Source organism: Macaca mulatta, chromosome 9 (genome assembly GCF_049350105.2).
Source record: "Macaca mulatta isolate MMU2019108-1 chromosome 9, T2T-MMU8v2.0, whole genome shotgun sequence".
NCBI classification, from domain to species: Eukaryota; Metazoa; Chordata; class Mammalia; order Primates; family Cercopithecidae; genus Macaca; species Macaca mulatta.
Genome location: NC_133414.1, coordinates 86,527,682 through 86,548,823, shown reverse-complemented (window position 1 = coordinate 86,548,823; position 21,142 = coordinate 86,527,682). Strand labels below are relative to the sequence as shown.

Below are 21,142 nucleotides of genomic sequence, written 5' to 3'. Positions count from 1 at the left end.
GAACGTGTTCGACGCCTGTCAAAATATAATCCAGAAACAGATATAGAAAAAGAGTAGCCAGGCGCAGTGGCTCACACCTATAATCCCAACACATTGGGAGGCCGAGGTGGGAGGATTACTTGAGTTAGGAGTTTGAGACCATCCTGGCCAACATTGGTGAAACCCTGTCTCTACTAAAAATACAAAAAATTAGCCGGGCGTGGTGGCTCGCACCTGTAGTTCCAGCTACTGAGGAGGCTGATGTGGGAGAATCACTTGAACCAAGGAGATGGAGGTTGCAGTGAGCCGAGATCACTCCAGCCTGGGTGACAGAGTGAGACTTCATCTCAAAAAAAAAAAAAAAGAAGAGAGTAGCAAGTGCTGAGTAAGTACTATTAATCCAAATGATCCTGGTTTTCCAGTTCTGCAGAACATTTGATTTGCATCTGGCACCCTAACTGAAAAGTTCTTTTAAGATAAACATAGCTTTAGTTGAATGACTCTTATCCTAAAGACTAAAATAATTAGGGCTTGATTCGTTTAATGTTGACCAGTTGACCAGAAAAGGCTGGTTTTTCACCTTCAACAAGTTCACAGACGTAGTGTACTCACTGCTATAAAGGTCATTTAGTCTAACTCTTTTATCTAATGCTTAGAGGACTTCCAGACCTTAGTATTATAGCTACAAAGTGTCTTCCCAGAGCCAAACAAAAAAAAAAAAGAATTTTGTACCTTATTGAATATCACTTCTACTTTCTGAGACAAAAATAACTATCAGCCACAAGTAGAGTACATGACTTTCCCTTTGGAAAAAAGGTAAGGGTGTGCTGTAAAGGATAACACCACAATATAGTTTTGCACTCATCTTTTCTAATGTCATTTTCTTAAAATAATAGTTTAAGAAGTCACAATGAAATCTTACCTACTTATTCTTCATAAAAAGGGGGAGAAGAAAAAAACACTACTACAAAAACATGTTCTATTATACACTGTCTATGGGTTATATTGAGAGTTGAAAAAGTTTGTTTAGCACCAGCTGGAGAAAAAAATGCTAAGAGTTCCAGGGAAGACTACTAAGAAAGATTGTTAAAAGTAAGCAGCAGATGGTGGCAAAGAAATAGTCAATGAGCGTGTGAATGGTAGGAAGAAAAAGGAGTTTCAAATATCCACCAAAAGGGTTTAAGATACCATTTATGAAAAGGGAATTTACAATATGTCTCTTATTGAGCAGTTTCTGTATTATAAACTCCTTAATGTATTATTTCATTTAATCTTCCTAACAACCCTGAGGTAGACAGTATTTATAGTTGAGAAAACCATTTATTCACAGCATTGAGACTTTCCCAATGTCAAATAGCTAGCAAATGGTAAAGCTAAGATTTGAAACTAAGTTTGCTTAAACTGATGTCAAAATTCATGCTCTTAACCATTATGTTATAATGAATCTCTAAAACGAAAGGCTCTAGTAAAGACCCAATCAGTTAGCTGCTTCTGATATTTACAATAACCAACATGCCATTGTTACACAGATAATTTTGTTACTCTCCTGAGAACTATGCTTAGTGATCTTTTTCCTCTTTTATCTGACCCCACACCATGTGTATCCAGCATTAATTCTATTCATAAACTCTCTTCTTTAGCTAGGCTGACATTCTCCTGTCCCCTAAAATGCCTCCTCATCATTCATTATGCTGTTCCTCCTGGCAAATGTCTGGATTACCATTACCACTGCCACCACCAACCACCCCACCACCTCATCCTTTCACTTCCATCTCCATTCAGTCCTCATCCTTTCACTTCCATCTCCATTCAAGTGAAGCCCATTAAGTTTTATCTCTTTCATGAGACTTCTTTAACCACTTCAGTCTCTATTGACTTCTCCTATCTTTGTATTTCTGAATTTTTTACTTCAGGCTCCTTAAATTCAGTCTACTTCAAGGAAATCATTTTTTATGTCATTTCTTATCATAGATGAAAAACTCCTTGAAAATAAAATAAAGATCATTACTCACAATACTTTTATCAACTTTTAAAAAGCATTAAGCAACTAGCAGGGAGCCATGAAACTGGTAAAAAGTAATGCTAGAGCAGTGACATGATACCAGGAAAATAACAAATCTGAAAGGAACTGTAGGACAAAAATAATTACGTAAGTATACTAATAAATGCTGTACCAGGTCAAATTTCCATTCACACTATAGAAATGTTACAGTTTTAAAACAATCTAAAGTGATGTGTCTGTACTATAAGCTGAAGTGAAGGTAAAGTTTGAAAAAGCAAGTCCCTTCTCCACCATACAAAGCAACTGTAACAGGAAGTTCTGTTTACTTTTTTCTGTAAACTATTAGCAATATCATATTACCCTGAGAAATAAATCTGCTTATAAACAAATCTCTATCAACAAGATTTCAAACTTTGTCAGTGGACCACTTATGTCAAATATTTAATTCAAAGAAGTATAACATTTGCCTAGTAATAACCAAACAACGGATTAAACTGTTCACCTTGGCTGACTAATGGCTAAAATTTCACCTTGCTTGCATTATTTCACCCTGGTTGTGAAGCAATTCCAAATGCCATAGGACAATAACACAAATTTAGGAGAAAAAAAAATACATGTCTCTGGTACACTCTACTTCCTAAACTACTGCTAACTTATCCTAGGCAACTGTTCGAGCTATTTTTAGTAAAACAGATGTGCTGAGCAACAATTACCTTAAAACCACAGCCAAATAAATTTATATGATCAATGATGAAAGAATTATCGGTTAAAATGGACTCAAACTGGAAAAACTACTTTATCATTGAAAGACTACAGAAATAGATAAACAATCTGGCACGGTCCAGACACATTCACTAGACAATGTATGACTCTTCTCTCGTTAAGTCTTTAAGCAATCTTTAGTCTAGGTACTAAGAAAATACTCAGGTTTGTTTTACCCATTCCCTTCAACCAGCACTTCACAGCACAACAGTACTGTATCTAGTATTTAGTAAAGTACTGTAGTTCAATGTCTACACTCTACAATGAGAGAACAGTAGTATTAATAGTCTTATCTCTAAACTTTATCAGCTCATTATGATATAGAACTCTTTTTTTTTTTTGAGACAGAGTTTTGCTCTTACTGCCCAGGCTGTAGCGCAATGGTGTGATCTCAGCTCACTGCAACCTCCGCCTCCTGGGTTCAAGTGATTCTCTTGCCTTAGCCTCCCGAGTAGATGGGATACAGAGCTTCTAATGGAATCATTCCTTCAGGTCTAGGATTTAGGATTCTACCTTATTTTAGGGAAAACATCTCATTACTACAATGAATTTTAATATACTGTAAGATAAACATGGGGTGTAATTTTGAACAAGCACATTCTGCATCAAATCTCTAATGGTTTTAACTAGTGACCTTTGTTTTATTTCTTTATTACATTTAAAAGCAAAGAGGATTGTGATGCCTAAAAATACTGGACTAACAAGCTAGACCAAGCCAGGTTAGCTGGAATGAATATGTACAAATTTCAGGTAAGAAATAGTCTCTTCCGGCCGGGCGCGGTGGCTCAAGCCTGTAATCCCAGCACTTTGGGAGGCCGAGACGGGCGGATCACGAGGTCAGGAGATCGAGACCATCCTGGCTAACACGGTGAAACCCCGTCTCTACTAAAATACAAAAAAAATTAGCGGGGCGAGGTGGCGGGCGCCTGTACTCCCAGCTACTCGGGAGGCTGAGGCAGGAGAATGGCGTGAACCCGGGAGGTGGGGCTTGCAGTGAGCTGAGATCCGGCCACTGTACTCCAGCCTGGGCAACAGAGCGAGACTCCGTCTCAAAAAAAAAAAAAAAGAAAAGAAAAGAAATAGTCTCTTCCACATCCTCTATGAAGCAACCCCAACCTGAAAACTGTAGGTGTGTGCATGGCCAGTAGCCAAAATCCATGATAAAATGATTTCAAAATCATGCTAAAAGTTAAATATTCCATTTCATTATCATAATTTTTATGTGAATATGACCAAAACTGTTACGGAAATTTAATGGAAAGTTTTTTTGAACTTCTATAATCATGCTCCAAAGTAAAGGAAAAATACCACAGCAATCATAGTAACAACAACAAAAACTTTTTTTTTTTTTTGAGATGGAGTCTCGCTGTTGCCCAGGCTAGAGTGCCGTGGTGCAATATCAGCTCACTTCAACCTCTGCCTCCCAGGTTCAAGTGATTCTCCTGCCTCAGCCTTTCAAGTAGCTGGGATTACAGGCACCTGCCACCACGCCCGGTTAATCTTTTTTTTTTTTTTTTTTGTATTTTTAGTAGAGACGGGATTTCACCATGTTGGCCAGGGTGGTCTTGAACTCCCAACCTCGTGATCCACCCGCCTCAGCTTCTCAAAGTGCTGGGATTATAGGCGTGAGCCACCATGTCCGGACTCACAAAAAACTATTAAAAGTATCTTTAAGAAGCAATAATTTATTTTCTGTTCCTTCTCCCCAGCCAGCTAAAAGACACAGTAGAATCTGCAGATTTCCCCACTACTTCCTCTCCCTTTTCCCTTCCCCCTCTACTTCAAAGAAAGTTAAGTGTAGCCAGGCATGATCAGGAAACCTAAAAGGAGGAAGTAGAATCTTATCTGTGTGCACAGGGAAGGAGAAAGACACTTAACAATATCAGGGTATGTTGCTTCAGTGGCCTAATTAATATATATCCATTACACTGTCTGAAAATGTTGGTTCAATTTCTCCTTTTAGTCATGTTTCTTTCCAAAATACTAAAAACTGTAATGATTGCATCCTGAAATAGCCAACTAAATGTCACCTAAAAAGCTGACCAGTGCCGGGCGCAGTGGCTCACAACCATATTCCCAGTATTTTTGGAGGCCGAGGTGGGGTGGATCACCTGAGGTCAGGAGTTCAAGACCAGCCTGGTCAACATGGCAAAACCCCGTCTCTACTGAAAATACAAAAATTAGCCGGGGGTGGTGGTGCACACCTGTAATCCCAGTTATTCAGGAGGTTGAGGCAGGAAGAATCTCTTGAAACCAGGAGGCGGATGTTGTGGTGAGCTGAGATTGCACCACAATACTCCAGCCTGAGTGACAGAGTGAAACCCTGTCTCCAAAAAAAAAAAAAAAAAAAAAAAGGCTGACCAGGTTAACTAACTTAATACTTGCTATCTGATATTCAATACATTCAAATCATTCAGAGAAAAGAGTAGGATTCAAACCAATGACTTAAAAGTGAAAGGACTTGTATTAATCCTGACTCATCTGTTTCCTAACCACTACCTCAGTTTATCATTTTGATTTAACGAAGAATAAGGCTGTGCAACTTGTAAAGGAAACTAAAGAAAAACATACTACTACAGAATAAAATGCTGAGAAATCAAGGAGAAAGGTGGTAGATTGGGAATTCCCACTGAAAACATTTAATTAGATTCACAACAAAGCATCATTTGTGGAAAGTTTAAAAACTTACATGTACCTACTACTCTAGACTAAAAAACAATATACACAAAGGCCATTTCCAAAGAGAATTTTCCCCCACCTACTTAAAAAGTTTATAAAGGATAATTAGCATCCATATTCAAAAGAAATTGCCTCATGAAATTTTAAAAAGTGAGAAAGAAATAAGCTCAATTAAAAAGCTTATTCAAGTGTACCCAAACTCCCTTTGACTAACAGAGGGTTACCCTAAGGTTGAGATAGGTCAAGGCACTATTTACAAAATTTATGCCAGTAACAGCTGCCATTTTAAGAAGCTAAGGAATTTAATGTACTGCTTGGACAACTGGTTATAAAATAATCAATCTGGTAATACCGCCACTCTAATTACACAAACTCTAATTTTTTTCTTCTTTCTAGAACATTTCTGTATTTCACAAGATTTATTTAAATAAATAAATTTAACTATCTTAGGTATTTGTAGTAAATTTTCATTCAAAATAAGAGAAATGTCTATCATTTACACATGGGAGAAAATATTTTTATATTTATAACCTGATCTTATTAAAAAACCCTAACTATAAAAAATATGCATAGAAAAGCTCTGCTATAAACCAACACTTAGTCTAAAATTCGTAAGAAATTCTAAAACTAAGGTATGCTAGATCTTAAATCAAATGCTCTCATGGTAATTCCTTCCGATTTCTTCGAACTCAGAATTCACGTTTTTCAGAAACACAATGGTTAAAATGTCAAGTCAATCACTTCACTTCTGGAAGATACGGCATCCTTCTAGGCCAGAGGGTGACTTAGTATATATACTAGCAGAGCAGATTAAATAGCTTACTAACAGAGACAATCATACAATTCACCAAACCACGTAAGACTTTAGCTCTTATGCCTCTGAAACTGTTTTTAAAAAAGTTAGGGTACCCCCCCACCCTCCCCCTAGCATATTCTTTCAATCATTATAATTTTCAAAAACATGTCGAGTTTTAGGCCACCTGGCAAGAGTTTATTTTTAAAAGTAATTTCTACATAACAATTTCACTTCTCTAAACCAAATCCAAGCTGAGACTTGGTTCCAAAAGTGCTAATAATACAACCACAGAATTAAAACATTAAGACTTGGAAGGTTCCTTTGATTTCACCTAGATTCACCTACTCTAACTCCCTCTAACTGACTGGGGGAAATGAAATGATAAGGTCTGTAGTAAACTAAATGGTATTCACAATTAACAAAATAAAACCCCAGGGAAAAGCTCCAACACCTCCACTATTAAACTGTGATTTGCTATGAAGCAAATATTATAAACAAAGAACAAAAGCTAACAATACAAAAAAAACTAGGTCCTTTAAAGAAATAAGAAAAATCAAATGGAAAGACAAGAGCATATCTATATAGACTTCAAGACATGAAATAATGTTTACACTAAATGAACTATCATCTCATTTTGGTAGACCTAATAGAACTATTCTAATTCCCTAAGTATTACAACTCCATGCACAACAAATCACCCCTCATTAACACAAGCTCTTGTTCGCTCCATGGAAATAATAGCTCTACATTTTATTTTTGAAAAACAGTAACAAGTCTGAAATAAAATAGTATTAACTTTTTACTTCATTAGAAAAAATTTAAACCGGTTCACTCATCCTTTCTATGCAATTACTGTAGTATTTTAAAACATCTGAGTAAAAAGAAACTTATAATATATACATTTAATTCAACCTAAAATCTAAATAAACAAATGAAGGCCAGGTGTGGTGGCTCACGCCTGTAATCTCAGTACTTTGGGAGGCCGAGGCAGGCAGATCACTTGAGGTCAGGAGTTCGAGACCAGTCTGGCCAACATTGTGAAACCTCGTCTCTATTAAAAATACAAAAATTATCTGGGCGTGGTGGTGTGCGCCTGTCATCTCAGCTGCTCTGGAGGCTGAGGCAGGAGAATTGCTTGAACCCAGGAGGTAGAGGTTGCAGTGAACTAAGAATGTGCCACTGCACTCCAGCCTGGGTTGTGAGACTCCATCTCGAAAAAAATATATATATATATATATACACACACACACACACACACAGACACACACACACACAGACACACACACACACACAAACCCTTCTGTTTTACTTATACCTGAAAAAATTAACTGACAATTTCAACAATCTTAAAAAATATTTAGCTTAATACTTTTGATGAGTTTCTTCACATAATTAAAATCTAATAGTCAACTGGAAAATGTTTCCCTAATTAAATGTATTTGTATTTAAATTGCAGTAATGAACTAAAATTTATAAAGAAAATCATTCAATTACTGACAATCTAAAAAAATTTCCCCTTTAAAAAAAAATGAACTATTATGCTAAACTGATAGGTATACACAAACACTAATCTCATTTAATTACATTAATTTACCCAATTCTTAACCTTTAGAGTTGAAGACAATTTATACTAATATTTAACCAATTACTTTCTAATAATGACTATTATTTAGAATGTCACATACTTTTATTTTGCTTACTTCTGTATTCCTTGCAACAGAACACTGCCTGGCTCATATTAGATGCTCAGTATATATTGTTTATTGAATAAATAAATCGTTTATCCTATAAGCAAAATCGACTGACTGCATTCACTGGGTTTTTCCGCACAACTAGAAGTTAGATGAAATGGTATTTAAATAATATTGTTTAAAGAATATCTGCATATCAATAAAGTTTAACCGTTAAATTTTAAAAAGTAATCTAAAATTTCTTACCTGGTACGGCTGAAAGGCACTATCTTCAGTTAAAAAATCCAGTTGCTTATCTACAAGGAATTCTACTGCAGTGACTGAACTGGGTATACTTCTTTCAACCAGAGGTTTGAAAGTCTGCCAAGAAAAAAGAATTTCTAATGATAATTTTCTGGGTAGTATCCTGAAAATATGAAGGAACATACATCAATACAATGTATCAATGTCATCACTACAGAGTCTTAGGATGACAATTAATATTAATTTTCATATTATAAACTAATGCTTTTATCTACACCATAAGGTATTTGTGTTTATTTAAAAGGAACAAACTAGATCTACATGTGATATGGACATATTTGAGTATACTAAGTCCCAACTGTTCACCTTTTAAAAAGGGATGTAATAAAATACGCATGTGTGTAAAAATGTCTGCTTAAAAAGAGAAATTGCTTTTGAAACAGTAAACTAGGTTGGAGAACATATTTACCCCTGCCTTTTTTTGTTGTTTAACTGTATTGTTTCTTATTAAAGAGAGTAGTTATTATTTCAATGTACACTTTTTGTCTAGCTCATTTACATTAAGCAGGATTTTAAATGATCAGGAAGTATCTGGTCTTTTAACTCCACCCCTTGCACTCCCACCCCCGCCCCTGCACCAAGCACAAATAAAAGTCCCACAGCTTTGGTGAGAGCAGCATGGAGGAAGGGAGTAGAGAAAGAGTTGGTAAGAAGTGCTACACAAAACCCTACTTTGCAGTCAAATCCAAATCTCCACTACTTATTTTTTAAAAAAGTCAATCCAAGGTCATTTGATTCCTTTAAGAAGATACCTTTAATATATGGGATTTAACTCATATCTTGGGTGGGGGTGACAGGGACAGAGCCAGGGGAGGAAGAGGAAGGAAACAGGGATACAATGTATAAATTTCTTTATGACTATCACACTAACTTTCAAAGTAGATGAAGATTAAATAAAATACAAGTGTCTTATATTCACGGTGCTATTCTAAAAACTTGAAAATGAAAACAAAATTCCACCATTTAAAAAACACAGTGGCTTTACTATAAATTTTTTTTAATAATTGGAAAACAGTTCCGAAAACGGTATTAATAACCAACTCAGTTTCTAAGTTACCTATATCACATGCAGAAATCTTTCTAGCTACAGGGTAATTTGTGTTAATATTTCCACATAAAACAAAGCTTTTGGCATAGACAGTACAAATTCCCAGGCGTTTCAAAATCATTGTGTTTCCCCTTTCTCTTATTGTCTTTAAAAATATGTAACATTGGCCGGGCGCGGTGGCTCAAGCCTGTAATCCCAGCACTCTGGGAGGCCGAGGCGGGCGGATCACGAGGTCAGGAGATCGAGACCATCCTGGCTAACACGGTGAAACCCCGTCTCTACTAAAAAAAATACAAAAAACTAGCCGGGCGAGGTGGCGGGCGCCTGTAGTCCCAGCTATTCGGGAGGCTGAGGCAGGAGAATGGCGTAAACCCGGGAGGCGGAGCTTGCAGTGAGCTGAGATCCGGCCACTGCACTCCAGCCCGGGCGACAGAGCGAGACTCCGTCTCAAAAAAAAAAAAAAAAAAAAAAAAAAAAAATGTAACATCTTGTTAGTAACAATAAACACACTCGAGGGAAAAACTTCAAGATGTTTGGTTTGGAGTGGCTTTTAAGGAGTTAATTTCTGTATTTAAGAAATTCCTAAGAGGAATTTCAGGTTGACTCACTGCAATCTGTAACAATGTTTCAAAGTTAAAAATGTAATATTAAATTTAAGCAAGTCTTATTTCTACACTATCTACATCATGAAGTTACAAATAATATTTTCTTAATTAAAAAAACAGGAAAAAATTATCTTACATTTTCACTTATTTTCAATATTTAAGATTAGAAAATCTAATCACAGTAACACCCTCTCTCCCATATCCTGGGCTAACCTTTTAAGCACTGTATTATTTATCAAAATTATTTTTATTTGGGTGAGAAATCACATTTTCAAAATAGAAAATCCTCACATTATTTAGCTATTTCCTTCTACTGTTATCATTTAACACTTTCCAATTTCATAAAATCCTATTTATTATTTTACTTAACAAGTGACAAAAAGTTTGTAAGAAATTCAAGAGCATTCATTGTATTTAGGCTTTAAAAGTGTCCACCACTATGTGACCAATTGACATGAAATATGTAACATAAACAGGGATATTTGGCTGATCCCTACTGTAAAAAATGTTTTTTCATATTATATCGCTGTCAGTTTAGTTTTTAAGTAAACTAGAAAACACTGGCATCTTCTCAAAAGGACTTTTAATCCTTGAACATTATCAAATGATCTATTTCTTTTCAAACAGTACCATGTCAGGTCAACCCATGAAGGTTAACAAAAAGGTCCACAAAAGGTATTATCTAAGTGGCTAAAGATACAATTCAATTAAGTAGGATTTGAAAAAGAAGTAAAGTTCTCCTTCTGGAGTGCCTCTTTCTTACGCAAATAATACAGGTGGCTTGCATTTCCTATGAGACCTAATCATTTTATAATATGAAAAACATTCTTCTGAAGAGAGCTCTCCTTTTCAAGGTAGGTCAGAGTTCTAAGGGTAAATTTCAACAAGCCGACCTATGATTTAAATTATTCTAAGTTAATTAGAAAAAAAGATTTCTAAGCTAAAAAAAAAATCTCACATTTGAAGATATCTCATTGAAAGCCAAGTAAAATTTGGCTACCAGAAATGTAAGAAAACTAGCTGACAATGATCAAATTTGAATACTCTTATAAGGACATGAGTACTTATAATCATTTACAAATGGAAGTCCAAAGTATATCATGCTTCTTAAATAGCAAATAAAAAGTGCTGATAAATACTTTTATAGTATTTGTTAAAGAAATGTTTCAATATTTATTAAATGAGCAACAGTGAATATGTGTGACTGCTCTACTTTAAGGAAAAATGAAAGGCAAACAACATATGAAGTGATATTAAAATACACCCCGGTGTTTTTAACTGGCAAATCCACCATGTAACTTGTTAATTTGTGTATTAGTCTAGTATGTTTCAAAGGAACATTTTAAGTTTAAAAATAATAATAAACATATTTAAATAAAAACAAATGGTCCTACAGCTGGCATGATGAATTTGTAGTAAATAGTTCATGGGTCTAGGTGCACTGGAATGTAAAGAAACTAGAACTCATGCATAACTAATTCAACACTCTAAAGATATATGATTCTATGAGTAACTTCCACAGCCTAAAGGGAAGCAATGAGCTAACATCTGATGAAAGTCGCAGTAGAATATGGCCCTAATCACAAAAGACTATTACTCAAATGCCCTAAAAAGCCTTTGAAACCCAAAATGAAAATTACTAACACTAAATGTTCAGTTGAAACAAAATGCTTTCTCAATTTTATTAATGGAGTGAGAATGTTTTTTAAGGTCATTTATCAGTGTTAAACACACTTTAAAAATAGTCTATGGCCAAAATAAATATAGTTGAGGGCCTGCGTTTCTAGTAGGGCCTACCAAACTATAGGAAGAATGCTTAGAACAACTGTATCCTGTTTGGGGCTCCATGCTGCACCACATTCCATTCACATGAGGAAGAGGCGAACAGATGAGCCCTCCCCGAAAAACATTTTTAAAATAAATCAGCTACAGCTCTTAAACACAACTCAGCTGCTCAAACAAACGATGTTAAAGCTCACCATTTCACATTTAACAGGAAATTCAAGGAGCTTATGTCTGCAGTCTTAGTTTCTAACAATCTCTGGTTAACAGTTAACAATTCCAAGTTTAAAAAAAAAAAAGCTTATTAACTGCAAAAATACTAATATAAATCTCACCAAAGGTAAATACTAAAGCAGAAAACAACCTAAGCAACATTTTAGAAGTTAAGATTTAGTCTACCAAAAAAAAAAAAAAAAGACTGGAGTGACTTGAAAGAACAAAGTCCAAATTCCCACCCAAGCAGGTCTATTGAAAAACACGATACTGTTAGAAAACAAGTTGGGGGTGGGGAAGGGAATAACCAAAAAAAAAAAAAAAAAAAAACACCTCACAAAACAAATACCCTCACTTCTCTTGAAACACTAGTCTGAAAACCCTAATTTGAAGCACTTCTGCCATACTTTAAACAATTAAACTCTAGTTTTTAAATTAACATTTACAGTTATTAAATTACTACAAACACAATAAACCTTTTTAAACAAATGAAAGTTAAAAATTCTTAAAACTAAAAACATTGAGGCCAGATCTTTTACAAAAGGCAGTGACCTTAATTTCTTAGGCTGAGAAGAAAAACCAAATGTAAATTAAGACAAAAGAAAAAGGAAGCAGAAAAATACAAACCGTACTTTGTTCTTGAGAATTTTAAAGTATTTTTAAATCTCAGAAATCCACAGCAAGGCTTTAAAGGTCAATAAGTATTTGCTGAAATTTCCATTTTGTTCTGGAAGAGTATTTATCTAGTGTAAATACTTCTTTAGTCTTCAAAATCACAGGCAAATGGCTCTCAAACCAAGCATTTCTGAGCTCACTTGCAGCGGCGTCATTGTATAGGAAGAAAAGCCAAGACCACAGAACGAAGCAGGAGCTGTAACCTAACAAGTCTCCGACGAGCAAATGACGATTTTCTGTCTGCTCTGGCTGAGCCCCGGCAGTGATGAGGATTACAACTCGCTCTTTGTCATCAGCACTGTGGTGTTAACGACTAAGAAATCCTGCAGCTGAAGCACTACTGCATCCTCCGATCTGGGTCAGGATAATTTCTCTCGAGGTCGCTTACATAACCAGTAAGATACTCCAAATAAAGAGAACAGCCATCCATCAGCTGGAGAAAGCCTTTCCCACTGTACTCTGTCTGCGTGGAAACACAGTGCAGTAGCTTCCAACAGTGCAGACACCCAAATGAGAACGAGTACTTGGCTTAGGGCACACTGAGAGAAGGGAAGAGGCGGTGCTCTGTAAACTGTAACTAATCCCCCGTCACAGGTGCTGATGGAGTCACTTCCAGCACGAGTCACATTACTGGTGATTACTCATTTGGCTGCGGCCATAGAGACTGGCTCATAATTTTAACAACAGACAAAGACAGACTAGTGGCGAGACTGAAAGCTCAAGTTTACTGTCTCCTTCATAAGGCAAATGCAAATACTAAGTTTTTGCTTTCCAGATTTACCAAGGTGAGAAAGTGCAGAAAAGAAATAACATGTGACTATCTCTCAAGTTGGCAAAAATAAAAAATCAAATACACTTTGTACGTTTTTGGGCACGATTTATTAGTATAACCATTTTGCCTTAAAAATATTAAAAACTTCAAAATAAATCAATTTAAAATATTTTTAGGCAAAAACCTCAACAATCTCATAGGCATTTTACTAAAAAAAAAAAACTGGTAGTATTTTGTAGATTTGAAAATATTCAACCATTTTCACTCATTACAAAAAACAATTTAACCTAGATAGTTTCTAAGATACTTACAATTTGAAAGCATAAAATGTACTTCTCAGATGTGTTATATAATATAGTCTCTTAACATCTATCTAAATTCTAGAGTTCCGCTGTCCGATGTTGTCCAATATGGTAGTTACTAACCATATGTGGCAACTGAGCACCTGAAATGTAGTTAATCTGAATTGAGATGTGTGCTGTATGTATAAAATACACATTGAACATAAAAAAGAATTAAGATGTATCTCATGAATAGTTTTATTTTGATACGTTAATATTTTGATATATTGGGTTAAATAAAATACTGTAAAATTAATTTACCTATGTTAAAATTTTGATGTAAAGACTTAATTTAAAATCACACCAGTAGCTCACATTTTATTTCTACTAGACAAGGATGCTCTAATAGTAAGTTCTCTATTTTTTGGAGGATGTAGTCTTGCTGTGTTACCCAGGTGAAGCGCAGTGGTGTGATCTCAACTCACTGCAATCTCCGCCTCCTGGGTTCAAGCGATTGTCCTCCTTCAGCCTCCCAAGTAGCTGGCTTTACAGGGGTGTGCTACCATGCTGTTAATTTTTGTATTTTTAGTAGAGACAGGGTTTCACCACGTTGGCCAGGCTGGTCTCAAAAACTCCTGACCTCAGGCGATCCACCCGCCTTGGCCTCCCAAAGTACTGGGATTACAGGTGTGAGCCACTGTGTCTAGTCTTTTTTTTTTTTTTTTGAGACAGGATTTTGCTCTGTTGCCCAGGCTACGGTACAGTGGCACGATCTTGGTTCACTGCAATCTCTGGCTTCTGGGCTCAAGCGATCCTCCCACCTCAGCCTGCCGTGTAGATGGGACTACACGTGGGCATGACCATGCCTAGCTAACTCTTTGTATTTTTTGTAGAGACAGGGTTTCACCATGTTGCCCAGGAAGGTCTGGAACTCCTGAACTTAAGCGATCCACCCACCTCAGTTTTCTAAAGTGCTGGGATTTCAGGCATGAGTCATCCTGCCAGGCCTTATAGTAATTTCTCGTTTCACAGTGGAGACTTATGTGATGATATGAGACTGACTCTGGCTACTCAACAAATCAAGGAGCAGAGATGGAATGGAATATAAATTTGTGGCTCTATGTAAAACATCAGGTTATGTCTATTAATTTGTCAGTATAATTAAATTTTAACCTTTAGAGCATCCAGTGAAAATTTGCAAGTTTCTGACTTAGAGCAGGAAAGCTGGCCATATACTTAGTCAACCACACTTCTGTATTACAATTTAATTGAAATGGTTTCAGTTTTATTGTAGAAATTAATGATGAAACAGAGGAATTATATATAGTAACATGCACTGAAACTTTAAAAATACACTTGTAGGTGTAGGTGCAAGAAAATATTTAATCTATTTTAAGATGTATGTAAATAGTCTTTTTTGTTTTGTTTTGTTTTGAGACAGAGTCTCACTGTTGCCCAGGCTGGAGTGCAGTGGCGTGATCTCGGCTCACTGCAACCTCTGCCTCCGTGGGGATTCAAGCAATTCTCCTGCCTCAGCTTCCAGAGTAGCTGGGACTACAGGTACACGCCACTATGCCCGGCTAATTTCTGTATTTTCAGTAGAGACAGGGGTGTCACCATGTTGGCCAGGCTGGTTTCAGATTCCTGGCCTCAAGTGATCCACCCGTCTCAGCCTCCCAAAGTGCTGGGATTACAGGCATGAGCCACCATGCCTGGATGTAAATAATCTTTCATTATAAATTTATCCCCATGGAGAAACCTCAATTTCAGTAAATCTAAAAATTCATACTAATTAAAAAAAAATGTTTTTTGAGAGAGAGTTTCACTCTTGTTGCCTAGGCTGGAGTGCAATGGTGCGATCTCAGCTCACTGCAACCCCTGCCTCCCAGGTTCAAGCGATTCTCCTGCCTCAGCCTGCCACGTAGCTGGGATTACATGCATGCACCACACTTGGCTAATTTTGTATTCATACTGACTTTTTAAAAATAACACATACATAACCCCTTTATATCTATTCCAGAAGTATCACTTTCATTTCACAGAAATTAGCAGGTTAGCTACTGAAAAGAAGCCAGGATCAGTGGCGGGTGGATCACTTGAGGTCAAGAGTTTGAGACCAGCCTGGCCATCATGGCAAACCCCGTTTCTACTAAAAATACAAAAATTAGCCAGGGCATGGTGGCGTGCCTGTAGTCTTAGATACTCTGGAGGCTGAGGCAGGAGAATTGTTTGAATCTGGAAGACAGAGGCTGCAATGAGCCAAGATCATACTACTGCACTACGGCCTGGGTGACAGAGCGAGACTCTGTGTCCAAAAAAAAGAAAAGCTACTGAAAAGGTATTTTTAATTTAGTATATGATGAACCTGCGCTTATAAAAAGAATGAGAAGAGATGGGCAATAGCAGGACTGTGAGTAAAATATGGCTTTATTTTACAGAACATATTGTGTAGAACATGCATGATACAAAAAGGTAACTTTATTTTTCTGTGATGGAGCTTCGCTCTTTTCTGCGCAGACTGTAGTGCAATGGTACCATCTCAGCTCACTGCAACCTCTGCCTCCCGAGTTCAAGCAATTCTCCTGCCTCAGCCTCCCAAGTAGCTGGGATTACAGGTGCACGCCACTAGGCCCAGCTAATTTTGTATTTTTAGTACAGACAGGGTTTCACCATGTTGACCAGGCTGGTCTCAAACTCCTGACCTCAGGTGATCTGCCCACCTTGGCCTCCCCAAGTGCTAGGATTACAGGCGTGAGCCACCACTCCCAGCCAAGGTAACTTTAGAACGAAGTGTTTTGAATAATGTTGTCAAGTGGATATTAAATCACATATAACCATCCTAATAATTCATTCATAATCAATCACTGAGACAAAAATAAAAAGAATCTATGTAAATAAAAGAACTCATAATATGTTACCAAACCAAAAAAAGCAAATGTTTAATACAGCTTAATATTATAAACTATCAAATTTTAAGTACTTTAATACATTTCCCCAATTTATTGTACATTAGAAACTTTCACAGGATTTATCTCATAGTCTTGCATAAACTCAAGTTTGTCTACATTGTATATGATATAGACTTAAAAACAGCTGTTTTTGCTTCTCAAGTGCTTCAATCCCTTACAGAATCATAAAGCACACAGAAGTAGGCTTAGCTAAACCATACAACTGCCTAAGTCATACAATCTTAGTAACAAAAATGTACTAATTTTTAGTAAAATTAATGTAATTAACAATACTGAGAAGCCATTCATTTTAAAAAAATATTTCACACTACATCATGGTTGTATTAAAATAAGACTAGCTTCTCCACTACTATAAATACTATAGAATCAATTCTTGATGCAAAGGATGCAGAGTTACAACTAGTTGGTAACAATCAATGCCTTTTAAATATTTAAAACGGGCTTGACATATATATATTTAGAGATTGGGTCTCACTCTGTTGACCAGGCCAGAGTGCAGTGAAGCTATCAGCTCACTGCAGCCTCAAACTCCTGGGCTCAAGGCATCCTCCTGCCTCAGTCTCCTGAGCAGCTGGGACTACAAGTATGTGCCACCACATCTGGCTAATATAAATATATTAATGTGACTGGTCTGGTATACTGGTAAATTTTTAACACGAACAAAAATAATGAAGTAATGACAGAGAGAACCCACTTGGTATCAAGCATAAATTGCTAGGTTTTACATCAAGTCTCCTTAATGCACTCCTGTTATTACAACTCCTTAGGAATAGTAGATCCCACCTTTCACACATTTTAGTCCTTTAAACTGGTTGTTCTTAAGGCTTATACCTTCTTCACTGGACTGAGGTAAAAAGGTGAAAAGTTAACATTAATTTTTCTTTCTTTTTGTTGGGAGGTGGGGAGGGGAGTAAAAGGCCTTTTTTGGCTGCTAAACCAGGCTACGGGAAGAGGAAACTACTCCAGTTACTGCCCAGAAATACACATCTCTAACTTCCTTCCTTTTTAGTTGGTTTCTAGGTTACAAGTTGAATAAATCAACAGAGGTCAGAAAGTAAACAGAGGCTAAAGGAAGGCAACACTGTCTGCCTATCCAAAGAAAATCTATTCCTTCCAATAATGTGAGAATCTTATATGTACAATTTTAAGAGTTAAAATAAACAAGGATTCGGCCGGGCGCGGTGGCTCAAGCCTGTAATCCCAGCACTTTGGGAGGCCGAGACGGGCGAATCACGAGGTCAGGAGATCGAGACCATCCTGGCTAACACGGTGAAACCCCGTCTCTACTAAAAAATACAAAAAACTAGCCGGGCGAGGTGGCGGGCGCCTGTTGTCCCAGCTACTCGGGAGGCTGAGGCAGGAGAATGGTGTAAACCCGGGAGGTGGAGCTTGCAGTGAGCCGAGATCGCGCCACTGCACTCCAGCCTGGGTGACAGAGCCAGACTCCGTCTCAAAAAAAAAATAAATAAAATAAAAAAATAAACAAATAAACAAGGATTTTGGTTCCGTTTATCTTGGGCCATGAAAAGAATACATCTCTCATCTTTACACATGTGGAAGCCTAAACCACTGGATTTTAAAAAATTAAACAGACTCACAAACTAAAAAGCAAAAACTCTTGCAAGTTCAATTATCTAGCAGTATAAATATTTTTTAAGACATATGGGTAGGAAAAAAAGATGAACAACAGTAGTAACAGGAATTCAACTTGACTGGACTTACAAGAAAGCTGACTGTAATTCATTATTTTTCAATACGGCATATTGTAAAATCTATGAAAATACATAAAAATGTGACTCCTACATCACTGTAATGTCCAAAGGATCAACTTTTTAACATTAGGTCATACGCAGTGGTTCACGCCTATAATCCCAGCACTCTGGGAGGCGGAGGCAGGTGGATCACTTGAGCACATGAGTTCAAGATCAGCCTGGGCAACATGGTGAAACCTTGTCTCTACAAAGAATAAATAGCCAGGTGTGGTGGCACACACTACTCAGGAGGCTGAGGTGGGAGGATCGCTTCAGCCCAGGAGCCAGAGGTTGCAGGGAGCTGAGATTGTGCCACTGCACTCCAGTCTGGGTGACAGAGCGAGCCTCTGTCTCAAAAAAAAAAAAAATAATAAAGTTTTTAACATTAATAACTCCATGCAGATCTTCTATGTAATGCCAAACTTGTGTATCACAGTTTCAAACCTTCAATAGTCAATAGTCTATGAGTTTTACAAGGATTTCTAGTAGATATGGACCTTAAGACTTTTTTAACTCTCCTTTCTCCAGCAAACATTGTAGCACATTCATTCTATCAATAGGTATAAAATGGCTTCTATGTGCAAGGCACCATACTTTGGCCCAGGGTATGCAATAGTGAGGAAAAGACCACAAAATTCTTACCCCAGCAGAGTATTCAGCCTTTTATAAGAAAACAGAAATTAATACAGTAATCATACAAATCAAGCAGCAATCATACAAGCAGACATAGTGGCATGCCCCTGGAATCCCAGCTACTTAGAAGGTGAGCTGAGAGGATGGCTTGAGTTCAGGGAGTAGGAGACCAGCCTGGGCAACATAGCAAGACTCTGTCTCTAAAAATATAGGTATTTTTAAAAAGGAAATACAAAATTTTTAGTCCTATTACTTTAATGTTAGAAATACTCTCATTTTTACAGATAAAAAAATGGACACTCAGAGTTTAAGTGACTTTGCTTGTCAAAAATCTTGTTTATAGAAGTGCTAGGACCAGAACTTGGATTTCCTAATTCACAGCTGAATGGTTTTTACATCGTAAGATGGTGTGAAAGCACTGTATTTATTTTCATGCTGGTTCGCAGGGGTGGCAGAGAGCAAAGTGTTTTGCCATCTGCTGAATTAAACTTTAAACTCTGAACGCTAATGGAGAAAAATGAAGCCTGTCTAGAAGAAACGGCAAAGTCATAAAGTACAAAGGAAAAGAAGTATGACATAACTCTATACATTTTTAATTTGCTTTACTGATATATGTCACCTTTCACAAAGGAGAAATAAGCAGGATTAGAAGGAAATCAATTCAACATAAAGAGTTTTTAAAGCTATGTTCAGAAAAAGAACATTGGGCAAAATGATAAAACACTAATATTTGGAAGAAAAGGAAAGCTTATTTAATTGCTTTTATTTCTCTCAAGAAAAAGTGATTTTACTATGGAAAATATAAACTAGAGATTAAAAAAATAAACTAAAGATTAAATGATATGTACAGGATCCTTTTTGTTTCCAAAAATAGAGTTTTCTTAACAAGTAACATAATTATATTTGAGAAAATTTGTAAAACAAATGCATGAAGAAGATCCCATATTCTTATCCTTAGTGAACCCAGCCAGTTAACTATTTAAACGCACTTTCAGTCCCTTTTTCCCTCACAACCATATTAATTATCAACATTCAGGATACACGCAAATTTTAAGTTGCTCATTTTATTTAATAATCTCATGTTCTTACATTGCCATCATTTTAAGTAACTAATAAATAAGCACGAGTTTATTAAAGCATTAGTTTTATTATTCATTCTCTTAAGGCTGAATGCTTAAACTGCTTTCAATTTTGTATTATAAACAACACTATGAACATCTTCATGCTTTAAATAACTAAAATCATAGATTAAATTATATGTTAGAATACTAAAATGTGGTAGAGATAAGCTCAGAGCCATTAACTGGCAGTCTTTGTAAAAATCATGACATTGCCAAGACATTAGAGATAGGCAGTTGAGGCTGGACACTGTGGCTCACGCCTGTAATCCCAGCACTTTGGGAGGCCGAGGCCGGGGGATGACTTGAGGTCAGGAGTTTAAGACCAGCCTGGCCAACATGGTGAAACCCTGTCTCTACTAAAAATACAAAAATTAGCTTGGCATGGTCTCAGATGCCTGTGATCCCAGCTACTCAGGAGGCTGAGGCAGGTGTGGGGATTACAGGCGCCCACCGTCACTACATCCCGGCTAATCTTTGTATTTTTAGTAGGGACAGGGTTTCGCCATATTGGCCAGGCTGGTCTCCTCCTGACCTCAGGTGATCCACCCTCCTCAAACTCCCAAAGTGCTGGGATTACAGGCTTGAGCCACGGCACCCGGCCACGAAACCAATTTTAATTACATATGTAATAACAGTAGTCCCACAAAATATGAGACTCACTGAAGTCAGATGATTGAAGCTTATACAGCATCTGAAGCTACAGAAGGAATAGAAGCTTGGGGCTTTTAAGGGTTGGTGTCTGTGCAAGTCATACGAAATAGAGTGAGCGGAGAAAATATATGATGAATAAAGATAGTCTTGTTATGCAGACTGAAGTCTCTCAGGGAATAACAGCTGTCTGGAGCAGCCCTTTTCCTGATACAGATAACTTTTTACTAAAGCAGATTTTCTTTATAGATGGGTAAATTTCTTTTACAAAAGGGCAGCTTTTCAGAATTACTCCTGTGTCTGCAGATTCTCAGAATAGCTAGCTCAAAACATGGCAAAAAAAGATATTTTGGGGATGGCAAATTCTGGTTTCTTACTAGAATATTTTGGGTGGGGTATCTTGAGCCAAAAATGGATAATTAGTATAATGAA

The 21,142-nt window shown here is 36.8% G+C and overlaps 1 protein-coding gene across 10 annotated transcripts in view; it reads right to left on the bottom strand.

Moving 5' to 3' along the window:
* The window catches only part of JMJD1C (jumonji domain containing 1C), a 364,460-nt gene that overhangs the window by 91,630 nt on the left and 251,688 nt on the right, over positions 1 to 21,142 (bottom strand). For 8 of the 10 annotated variants that reach the window (XM_077946708.1, XM_077946709.1, XM_077946710.1 and 5 more), the window contains one exon: positions 8,156 to 8,269. The gene's annotated coding sequence lies outside the window, so the exon portion shown is untranslated. Of the gene's footprint in view, positions 1 to 8,155; positions 8,270 to 12,492; positions 13,051 to 21,142 lie in introns of those variants that run through there. The other 2 variants (XM_001091903.4, XM_015147528.3) reach the window with 1 other exon arrangement.